Source organism: Suncus etruscus, chromosome 2 (assembly GCF_024139225.1).
Source record: "Suncus etruscus isolate mSunEtr1 chromosome 2, mSunEtr1.pri.cur, whole genome shotgun sequence".
NCBI classification, from domain to species: Eukaryota; Metazoa; Chordata; class Mammalia; order Eulipotyphla; family Soricidae; genus Suncus; species Suncus etruscus.
Window position 1 is genome coordinate 121,296,938 of NC_064849.1, and position 11,739 is coordinate 121,308,676.

The following is an 11,739-nucleotide window of genomic DNA, read 5'->3' on the forward strand; positions in this document are numbered from 1 at the left end:
TTTTTAAAATTTATTTAAATGAAATGTATCACATAGTTGACGGTTGATCATAGTACATTTATTTCCAGAGAAGTAAAAGCAATGTTACTGGTATTGGTGATATAGTTTTTTACTTGTTAAGCTTGTCAGGCTTCTACATGTTTTCCCCATTAGTTTTCTAATGTTCTTGCTGTGCTGGGAGTGCGTCTTTGTAATTAGACTTCCTAGAAGATGCTGAGGGGTTAGGTTGGAGTGTTCTCTTTTTTCCTTTACCCATCTTTCCCAGTTAATAGGAATAATAACTGTGAGCAGTGTATAATTTGTTGAATAGATTTTTTTGGGCCACACCCATTTGATGCTCAGGGGTTATTCCTGGCTAAGTGCTTAGAAATTGCCCCTGGCTTGGGGGGACCATATGGGATGCCGGGGGATCGAACCAAGGTCCTTCCTTGGCTAGTGCTTGCAAGGCAGGCACCTTACCTCTAGTTCCACCTCTCTGGTCCCTGTTGAATAGATTTGTCATGTGCTCTGCACTTCAGAAATTGTATGGCACAGGTTGGATGTGGAGGCTCTTGGGACCAATCTGGAAGGGAAAGATTCTGCTTCTAGATTCCCATTCTAGATTAGGCTTAAAGGCAGGCCTCACTTGGGATGCAGAACAGCAGACAGCTCTGTTTTTAATCCCATGTCTTTTGCCACTGCCTTTGGAGTGATGGTGCTGTTGTAGCCTACTGCTTCTCACAAGGATGTCATTTATATTATATATAAATATAAACTTATAATTACATATAAGTATGTATTTATATAATAAATTATATAGAATTTATCATTTGGAGCCACATTCAATAGTGTTCAGAGGTTACTTTTGCCTTTTTACTCAGGCTGGCTTGGGGGACCATCTAGGGGTGCTGGGGATTGAACCTGGGTCAGCTACATGTCAGGCAAAAACTCTATCCATTGTACTATCATTCAGGCTAGTCCTTTTAATTCTTAGAACCAAAAATATATTCTGGATACACAAAGCAAAATCTCATGATGAAAAGAATAAAAATCTCCGATGACCAGAACACTTTACTTCCTTTAAATTAGCAGTTGTTTTAATCACAAAAGCCCAAATTGCACTATTTCATTTAATTCTTATTAATCATATGTAATTTGTAAGCAAATAAGTCTCAAAAGTAAGATAGATAAAAGTTTTAATATATACACGGAGCCAGAGCAGTGGTGCAAGCAGTAAGTCATTTGCCTTGCATGTGGCTAACCTAGGATAGACTGTGGTTCAATCTCCCAACATCCTATATGGTTCCCCAAACCAGGAGTGATCTGAGTGCATAGCCAGGAATAACCCCGAGCGTCACCTGATGTGGCCCCCAAAGCAAAAAAAAAATAAAGAAAAAGTTAATAATATACATAGCTACCTATTCAGTTCCTTAACACCTATTTTTTTTTTTATAATAAGTGTAACGTGTAACTGATCCACTTATTATTTGGTGGATGTAATAAGTAAGACTAGACTAGACATGTGATATTTTTAGAAGTTAGTAATATTAGCTTATTCCTACTTTTAACAATGGGACAATCTTTCATGTCAATTAGTTAAACGTATTCAAAGAAGAGAGTTTAAAAATAATTTTCTTTCTCTTGTATCTCATTCCTCTCATAATCTTGTGTAATGCTCAGTGGTGCCTTCCTGGACAAGATAGATCTTGTACACAGCCAGCCTTTAATAAATATGTAGTTCTTGAATGATTTAGTGAGATTCTATTTTCATTACAAGGGTGAATCAATATGATTTGGCTGATGAAATCAGAGCAGGAGCATACTCTTAATTTACCTATTTATTGATTACTTCCTTTGTATATCTTCCTTAAAATTATAGTTGGTTGGTAAGACAATAAAATTGATATTATTAGTAAATCATAGAGAAAAGGTTGCTGCTTGAAGGGCTGCTAGTCAGCGTGGCTTCTAGAAACCATTTAGTGCCTTGGAATGGATAATTTGTTAAATGACACATAAGAAACTTGAAATAATTTATTATTATTTATTATAATTTATTATTTCCTTCAAAGAGCAAGTTATTTTCTTTTTTCCATTCAGGATAAATATTTTTCAGAGTCTTGGATTTCTTATAAAACAAAAGCTATAGATAATAACACAGTAATATAATCATCTATTATTTATTATCATAGACCTAAGGAAAAAAGAAAATGTTCTGATACTGGCATGCCTAAAGGAATTTTTGCATAGAATAGAAGCTTCCCAATTGAACCATCTATGGCTGTACACAGTAGGGGATTATATGAATTTGCATTCACCTTTGTCAGATCCATGACAGCTAAACAGGACAAATAAAATTTTGATCATGCCAGTGCAAATATTAATGCTGGTCCCTTAGAAAACTATCATTTTTCCACCTTAGTGAGATGTAGTTAAAACATAAGGTGTAGTTCCTCTCACTGGAATGAGGGATTTTTGTGCCTTTCTGCCTGTTTTAATCTGTGTATGATGATTGTATTGAATCATTTGAAAACTTTTGGTATATAAAGACCCAGAAGAGGTAGTGTCTGTAAATATCTAAAATCTTTTTCAGATATGTCCACAAAGTTCTATTCTTTTTTTTTTTTTTTTTTTTTTTTTGGTTTTTGGGCCACACCCGGTAATGCTCAGGGGTTACTCCTGGCTATGTGCTCAGAAGTTACTCCTGGCTTGGGGGACCATATGGGACACCGGGGGATCGAACCGTGGTCTGTCCAAGGCTAGCGCAGGCAAGGCAGGCACCTTACCTTTAGCGCCACCACCCGGCCCCAAAGTGCTATTCTTAATGAAAATCCTAATGTCACAAAAGCACTCAACCAATTAATTGAGTATCAAGAATTCTTACGGGGCTGGGCGGGTGTGGCCCAAAAATCAAAAAAAAAAAAAAAAAAGAATTCTTAAAGAAACTCTTTGACCTCAAAGACAAACATTTACTTGTTCATTGTAATTTTTTACTTTTAACTATTTTAAAAAATAAGGTAAGCTCTTTTACACACTGCTCATGGTTTAGGAATACAATTCCATCTGTATTTTTACAAAGACAAGAATTTCTTTTTTGGTGAATCAAGAAATATTTTTTTAGTATATTTTTTATTTATTTAAACATTTTGATTACAAATATGATTGTGATTAGGTTTCAGTTATGTAAAGAACACCCCCCTTCACCAGTGCAACATTCCCACCACCAATGTCCCAAATCTCCCTCCATCCCACCCCACCCCCACCTGTACTCCAGACAGGCTTTCCAGTTCCCTCATTCATTCACATGATTATGGTAGTTCTCAGTGTAGTTATTTCTATATCTGCACGCACCACTCTTTGTGGTGAGCTTCATGAAGTGAGCTGGAAGTTCCAGCCCTCCTCTCATTGTCTCTGAGGATTGTTGAAAGATGATTTTTATTTTTCTTAAAACATTGGTGATGGGAATGTTGCACTGGTGATGGGTGGTGTTCTTTACATGACTGAAACCCAAACACAATCATGTATGTAATAAAGTAGGTTAAATAAAAAAAAATAAGAAAAACCCTCATAGATGAGTGAGACTATTCTGTGTGTCTCTCTCTCCCTTTGACTTATTTCACTCAGCATAATAGACTTCATGTACATCTATGTATAGGAAAATTTCATGACTTCATCTCTCCTGATGGCTGCATAAAATTCCATTGTGTATATGTACCGCAGTTTCTTTAGCCATTCGTCTGGTGAAGGGATTCTTGAACCAAGAAATTCTTATTGAGATTTATTTAGAAATATGTAAGGGGAGAAAAATGGAAAAGTACATTTTCAAGAGAGAGCCTAGGCATCTCCAAAGTGGAAAAAGGTGAGCAAAAAAATAGGGACTAGCAAGCACTGGCTTGAAGAGAAGCCAGATTTTATTTTTTCCTTATGGTGAGTGGTATTCTGTTACATATGTGTAGCACATTATTTTTTCCCACTTATCCATTTTTAGACTTGAGTTGTCGCCATATTTTGACTAGAGTAGATAACATTACAACAAACAAAGCTGAGCATATATCTTTTGAATTAGTGTTTTTATGTTCTTTGGGTAGATAGACACTTAAGAATTAAATTGCTCAGTCATATGTTAGATACACTTTTAATATTTTTGAGAAACTATAATTTTACTTAGAGGCTGCACCAATTTACATTTCAATCAACACATATGATAGTATCAACACATATGATAGTATCTATTTCTCCACATTTTCCATCAACTCGTGTGTGTGTGTGTGTGTGTGTGTGTGTGTGTGTGTGTGTTGTTAGCATCACACATCTTAGGCAAGCACTCAGTTTTCTATCCTGGTCTTTATGATGTAGGCCATTCTCAGAGGTGTAAAGTAGTGTATTGTATTTATTTTTATTTGCATTTTCCTAAAAATAAGTGACAAGAAGGTATTTTTTCCTCCATGGTTCTATTGTTCATCCACATGTCTTCTATGATGAATTATCTTTTCACAGTATTCCCTTTCCCAAACAGCAGAATTTCTGGGAACATAGCACATCTGAACAACACCCAGGATCAAACTTCAAGTCTGAGGCTTGCATTACAGGCACTTTTGCTTCTGAATGATCTTTGGTTCTTAATAGGGGTTATTATTGGAGGTTTGGTAAAACTCTAAATTAATTAATGAAACTGCTTTTTCATGTACTGGCATTTTGCTTTTATTTTGGGGGGGATATTTGATTACGATTTCAGTTTCTTGTAATTGTTCTATTCAGGTTTTCTGTTTCCACCTACTTCAATTTGGGGAGGTTGAATTATTCTGTGAATTGATGAATTTCTTCTAGATTATCTAATTTAGTAACATAAAGATGTTCATGATAGTCTCTAATGATTCTTTGTATCTGTAGTGTTTGTTGTGACTCTTCCCCTTTTATTTCTAATTTTGTTTGGTAGAAATTTCTGTCTTTTTTTCTTAGCAAACCTAGATAAAGATTTGTCTTTTGAAGTACCAGTTCTTAGTTTTGTTAATCATTCTTTTTAAAATTATATTCCATTTATTTACTACTTAAGGTATCTTTCCTTCTAAGAAAATATTTTTTTGCTCTTTTTGTATTTATTTTAGGTTATGTTGTTTGACATTTTCTTGTTTCTTGATATATTTATTATATTTATATATTTTAAATTAATATTAAATATGTATATATATATTTCTATTCCTATAAAATTACCTCTTATGTGATGCATTTGCTGCATCCCATAGGTAAAAAGGCAGATTTTCTTTTAGTAAATACACTAAGAAAACTCAAATTTGAAAGACTCCTAATAAATAAACATAAAATAAACAAAAAAACAATACTTTAAGATTCAAAGGGACATCATACAAATTGCAGCTGATATGTTATATTTGCCACTGTGTATATTTTATAAATCAGTTACTCACCATTCAGCTGTTCTAGTATTTTCCTACCTTTACCATCAAAAGTGAAGATCATTTTCACTTGCTTTTAGTTTTTATCAATCCTTATCTAGTAATGACCTTAGGTTAAAAAGTGCTTTTGAACTTAGAAATCCTCATACAGTAGATATTTTCAAATGGACTTTATTGTTTGATTTTCCTTGGAAACAATGACTGGAAGTCACTGGTTGGGAGAAGTTAGCTTGAGTACTTGAGGTCTTCAACATTTCATTGAGTGGGGCTGCTGATCAGATGAAGTCAGTATGCATTAAACCACTCTCTTCATGAAACATTTATCATCCTTTTGCTTCCTTTCTTCATAAGTTGCTGGGTTAGGCTGCATAAGTAAAGAGCAAGCAGGACCAAGCTCTCTTGGCTCACTTTGGGATTCTCCCTCATGCCAAATCCTAACTTCCTAGCCATATTTCTGATGATCCAAGTCTTTGATAATCTCCAAAATTGTATCCTTTCATAAAAAATATGCAAGTTTCAATTCAAATCGAGGCTTGTCTCTTTAAGTAAATTAGTGAAGAAAGAAATACAATAAAAGGGAAATATTGGGTGGGATTACTAAATTTTACATTAGAGAAGGATATGTAGATGGGGGATGTGTAGATTAGGGAGTAAAGCTAGTTTTTAAGATCCTTGCATTGGGTTTAGACAAAGATTTCTTTCTGCCAGGCAGCATATTGTAGTCAGATATTATGTATTTCAAAAATGATGGCAGCACTTGACTCATTCTAAATTATAGGCATTCCTAATTTTTATGCCATCTCTGAGTTTTATGCCAACAGACACTTTTTTCTAACATGCTGTGGAAAGGCCAGATGGCCTTGTCACTGCTAATCAGTGGATCACAGGGCTCTGGAGAGCATGCTGAGGACTCTGGCTTTAGCTAATTAACGCAAGCTCCGAGTCACAGGCAAGAATTAAGCAATCAACTCCTTTCTCTAATTATTCTATATTTTGGAAGTGTGCCAATGATTAGCATGGTCAGAAAAATTCAAAATAGAAAAGAAAATCACTGTGCTAAGCAAGGAATGATAGGAGAACTCATATATAAACTTGCAAAGAGAATGTAAATGAGATTATTATTCCCAATGGGTCATAATAAATAATAGCAGATTGAACTAAATTTATGATAAGTTTTTTAGGGGAAATATAGAAGGGAAAGGGCTTGTAGAAAGTCTCAGAGTGGGACTTATATTGGTGGCCTCTGTTTGACTTATAACACACTATTTTTCACAATATAAGTTATTTTATTTAAAGACTATGTTTCATATAGTTGACATAGTTGATGATAATACATTTGTTTCCAGGTAAGTGGGGGTAAAATTATTACAAAAGAAAAACAAAGATATGAAAACAAAGATGAAAGAAACAGATGTGCACAGCAATAAGAAAATTTGTAAAAAGTATTGTATCTCTGGGGCTAGAGTGATAGTATAGCAGTAGGGCATTTGTCTTGTATGCAGCCTACCTGGGAAGGACCCAGGTTTTATTCACAGAATCCCATATGGTCCCCTGAGGCTGCCAGGAGTAACCCCTGAGGGTTGTCAGGTGTGGCTCAAAAACAAAAAAAAATGATTGTATCTCACAATAAGGCCATTAAAACATTGTCAAATTTAGTAATTTTGTTACTAGTTGATTATTTTGTTACTTCTTTTGTTTCTGAACTTAAGGTGACTTAAGATACACATTAGTGTCTACATTGGTGTGTTTCTATAGGTGTGATACTATTAAAAAATTGAAATTGTTGCATGGCCACATTTGTACCAGGAATTCCAAACACAATTGCTAATACTGAAGCATTTATGAGTCATGTTTTTGGCTGCTAGGACTTCTGGAAGTACAGAAAGTTAAGAGAAGGTGGCTCTGCACACACTCCAAAAAAGTCCTGGGTATGTAAGCCCAGGTACTGGTACACCTGGGTTTTGGTCAGATTATAGACCTGTAGAGAGCCATAAGTGACTAGTAAATCATTTGTTGAGAAAATTAAAGAACAGATTTGGAATAGAAGACTTTTTTTGTTGTTGTTGCTTTGCTTTTGTCAACACTTAGCTGTTCAAGGACTCACTGCTGGCAGTGCTATGTGGATAATATGTGGTTCAGGAATCAAATGTAGACCAGCTGCACTATTTCTCTGGCTCTTGGCATGTCTGTCTATTTGCTCCACAAATAATTGCTGATCTCTGTATTTATGTTTATGTTCTAGGGAAATTGTAGTGAGTAAAAAAGGAAAAAAATTAATGTCCATTTGTAGTTGGTATTTTACTACTTTCAATTAATACAAATCTTTAAGTTCATAATAGTTATTGGTATTATCATATTCCACAATAATATATATTTTCTAATTTGATAGTATTATAATGGTGATTAAAAAGAAGTACTATTTGTTTTATGGAATCACAACTTGAATATACATATTCCTTCATTTTCTTGCTCTAGTCCCATGACTCAGTAGGGTGGAAGAGTTGGCACAGAGGAAACTTTTTCTCTTTCCCAGATCAGTGATCCTGTCAGGCCTGTGAGAAAAGAGCAGTGAGATAATCATGGGCCAGTAACTACATGATTTATCACCTCTGTGGGCCTGAAGAGAATCAGCTGGTGAGAAATTGGTTGATAGCATCCAAAGTTCTCTCAGTGTGCATTTTCAAACTATTCAAACATATTCAAACTAACCCTTGTTTTCTGCATCTTTGATTCTTTTCTTGATTATTCAGGTTTTGTCTGCAGCATAATTTTGTGACGAAATTTCCTAAAGCACTTTCTTAAAATGGTGGGAGCTCTAGCCTTGCACTGTCCAATTTAGTAATAACTCTAACTACATATGACAGCTGGACACCTAAAATGTTTTTGTGTTTGGAAAATAAAAAATAGAATTTTGGGGTCAGAGAAATAGTACAGTGGTAAGGCATTTGCCTTGCATGGGGCCAACACAGAACAGACCTCAGTTTGAATCCCAGTATCCCAAATGATCCCCGAACCTTCGAACCAGGAGTAACACCTGTGCACTGCTGGGTGTGACCCCAAAACAAAACAAAACAAAACAAAACAAAAAAGAATTTTATTTGATTAATTTAAAATTAAGCTAAAGGAGTATTTAATTTTTTAAAAGATTTTATGACTGTTTAAAACAATTTAGTATCTATGAAAATATGTTTTATACTGTTACTTTTATGAACTATAAATATATAACAAGCTTTTCCAGTGAAAAGTTTGTCTCTAAATTAAGATGCAATGCACATGCAAAATACAAAATAGTTTTCAAAGGTTTAGTGCAAAAGATGTGAAATAAAAAACATATTCCTATTTAAATATATTAAATAAAATATAGATGTTATATTAAAATTAATTAATTTTTATTTTTTAAATACATCTACTAGAAAACTTTTACTTTTGCTCTATAATACTTGTTCTTGATATGATTACAGTATGATTTTTTTCCCTGATTTGCTTAAAACTTTTATAAGACACAAATAATTATCATGCATCTGGTAGAATTTGCATATATTTCAATTCTTCCCTGAGATCTTAATTCGATTTGTTGAACTCCAATAAGTTAATTCTTATCTGACCACTATTACTTCTGTTTTTTTGGTCAGCTTCTTTTTATTCCTCCTTTTCTCTGCTCTTTCTATCTCTACAGAACTGTACAGTTTTTCCTGAGTTAAAGAATCTAATTCATAATATTTCTCCTAACCTTGATATTTCCCCCTTTATATATATATTTCCCTTGAATATCTCCTCTTAGAGCAATATAAGCTATATAATTTACTTCATATTGATGCAATATTAAATCCTGGTTCATTTTCCACAAGGAAATAGCTTATTTGAAATTATGTCTCAAGCACATTCATGTAGTGCTGTCACATTTATTCCAAAGTGATAATTATTTTCTTAAATGAACTTTTTTTCTTGATGGTAAATATGACTGTATAAAGAGTGTAGCAAGCACCCGGCAATGCTCAGAGGTTATTCCTGGAATCTTCTCAGAAATAGCTCCTGGCAGGCATGGGGAACCATATGGGACGCCGGGATTCGAATCAACCACCTTAGGTTCTGGATCGGCTGCTTGCAAGGCAAACGCCGCTGTGCTATCTCTACGGCCCCAAGAAGTTGTGATTTTTATTCTCAAAAAAAAAAAAACAAAACAAAAAACGACTACTAGCTATTAAAATGATTTTGTGCCCTTTGCTCTATCTTAAATGCAACTTGGGATGATTTATTAAATTAAATAAGTCAGGAAGTGAAATAAGATTGCCATATGTTTTCATTCAGGTATGGAGCATAAAAATCAAAGCAAATGGGGGCTGAAGTGATAGCACAGCAGGTAGGGCATTTGCCTTGCATACGGTTGACTGGGTTCAGTCCCCAGCATCCCATATGGTCCCCTGAGCCTGCTAGGAGAAATTTCTTTCTTTTATTTTTAAGATATAAAAGCATTTAATGATATTGCAGATAATTTAATGGATAGGGTCAAAGTCAAGAGGCACAGGTCAAACAATAGAGCACCAGGCCGGGATAGTCTCAGGCTTAGCTTTGAACTCATTCCTAGATAGGTCATGCTGATTGTGCAGTAAGATAAAAATTGGTCATTAGGATCATTACAGTGACAGAGAAATACACACTATGTTCAGAGAGCAGGTAATGAGGCAAATTATAACACAGTGTGGTAACACATGAGCAAGTAACCATTAGGGTAACATGACTTTGTCCAGTAAATGCTTCGGTTTCACTTGTACACTCACCAATAATTTAAAGGGTTTATTATACATTGACTTTTATTATACTTTGTACTAGTATTATCTCAAACATACAAAGTAATGTTCAGGAGCAATTTTTGAGCTCAGAGGCAGGAGTAACCCATAAGTACTGCTGTGTGTGGGCCCAAAACAAAAAAACAACAACAAAGCAAAACAGTTTAAAAAAGTGCAACAAACTGCTCTTGGACTAAAACTATGTTGGCTATAAGCAGGAAAAAGGAGAAGAAAGCATTGGGAGAAGCGAAAGAAAGGATTAATTTAATTTTGGCTGTAGGTATGGTGAAGTTTATACACAAAATAGAGCTATCAAGTTGTACATCCCAGGTTTTGTGGTATGATAAACCATGGTAATTCAAGTCTTGTTTCAAAAAAAGAAAATAAAAATAGGAAGAAATAAAGAACACAGCTGTAAACTCTGTAACTCCTTACTGCAGTGAGATATCATAAGGCTCATAATGTTCTAAGATGCATGATGGAACTTTATTTGACATACAAGATTTTTTATGCGTATCAGTAAGATCTTGGAATAAAAGTTTGACTCACATGTGGCTTGAAGGTGCTATATTTTCCCAGTCTAGGAAACTCGCATGTAAGTATTGCAAAATGGTTAATTTTGTAACACTGTGATGCCTATTGAAAACTTTTTGAATGAGTGATCCTTGAATAATTACTTCTTTAGGAAAGGACTATGTCAGAAGAACAAAGAGCATAAATTTGATTTGAAAGGAAACATAAAAACATGCAGTGTTCATCTTTAGATTTTTTTTTGGGTCCATACCCATTTGTGCTCAGAGATTGCTTCTGACTCTGCACTCAGGAATCACTTCTGGGAGTATTTGGAGGACCATATAAGATGCTAGGCTTCTAAACCAGGTTGCCTGCATGCAAGGCAAACACTCTACTCACTGTATTCTCTCTAGTCCAATAGAATTTTCAATTTAACTGTTAGCAAATGTTTATTCCATTTTTTTATTTAGGAGAGCCGATGTTATGCTGCCTTTTTGTTTTGTTTTGTTTTGTTTTTTGGGCCAAACCCTGCAGTGCTCAGGGGTTACTCCTGGCTGTCTGCTCAGAAATAGCTCCTGGCAGGCACGGGGGACCATATGGGACACCGGGATTCGAACCAACCACCTTTGGTCCTGGATCGGCTGTTTGCAAGGCAAACACCGCTGTGCTATCTCTCTGGGCCCATGCTGCCTTTTTTTTGAAAAGTAAATTAGGATTTATTTTCTTTAAAAGACTACTTTTATTTAGGAAAAAATATCTTTTTTTCAGTTTTAAATTGCTTTTTATGTCCATTTTTTTTTTTTTAGTTTACAGAAACACCTTTTCCTTAAAGATGTAACAGAGCATTTCCACATACCTCTACCATTTAGTTCATGAGTTTGGCTTTCTTGCTTGATATTGAGCCCGTGACAGGTATGTATGCTACTCTTCATTCATATTGATTCTAGATATCTGCCAGAAAGTTGGTCTTGTAGCCAAAACTCACTAGTTTATTGATTCCTTGTAGCATGCCACAAAACATCTGAGGCAGCCATAATTGTTGAATTCCATTG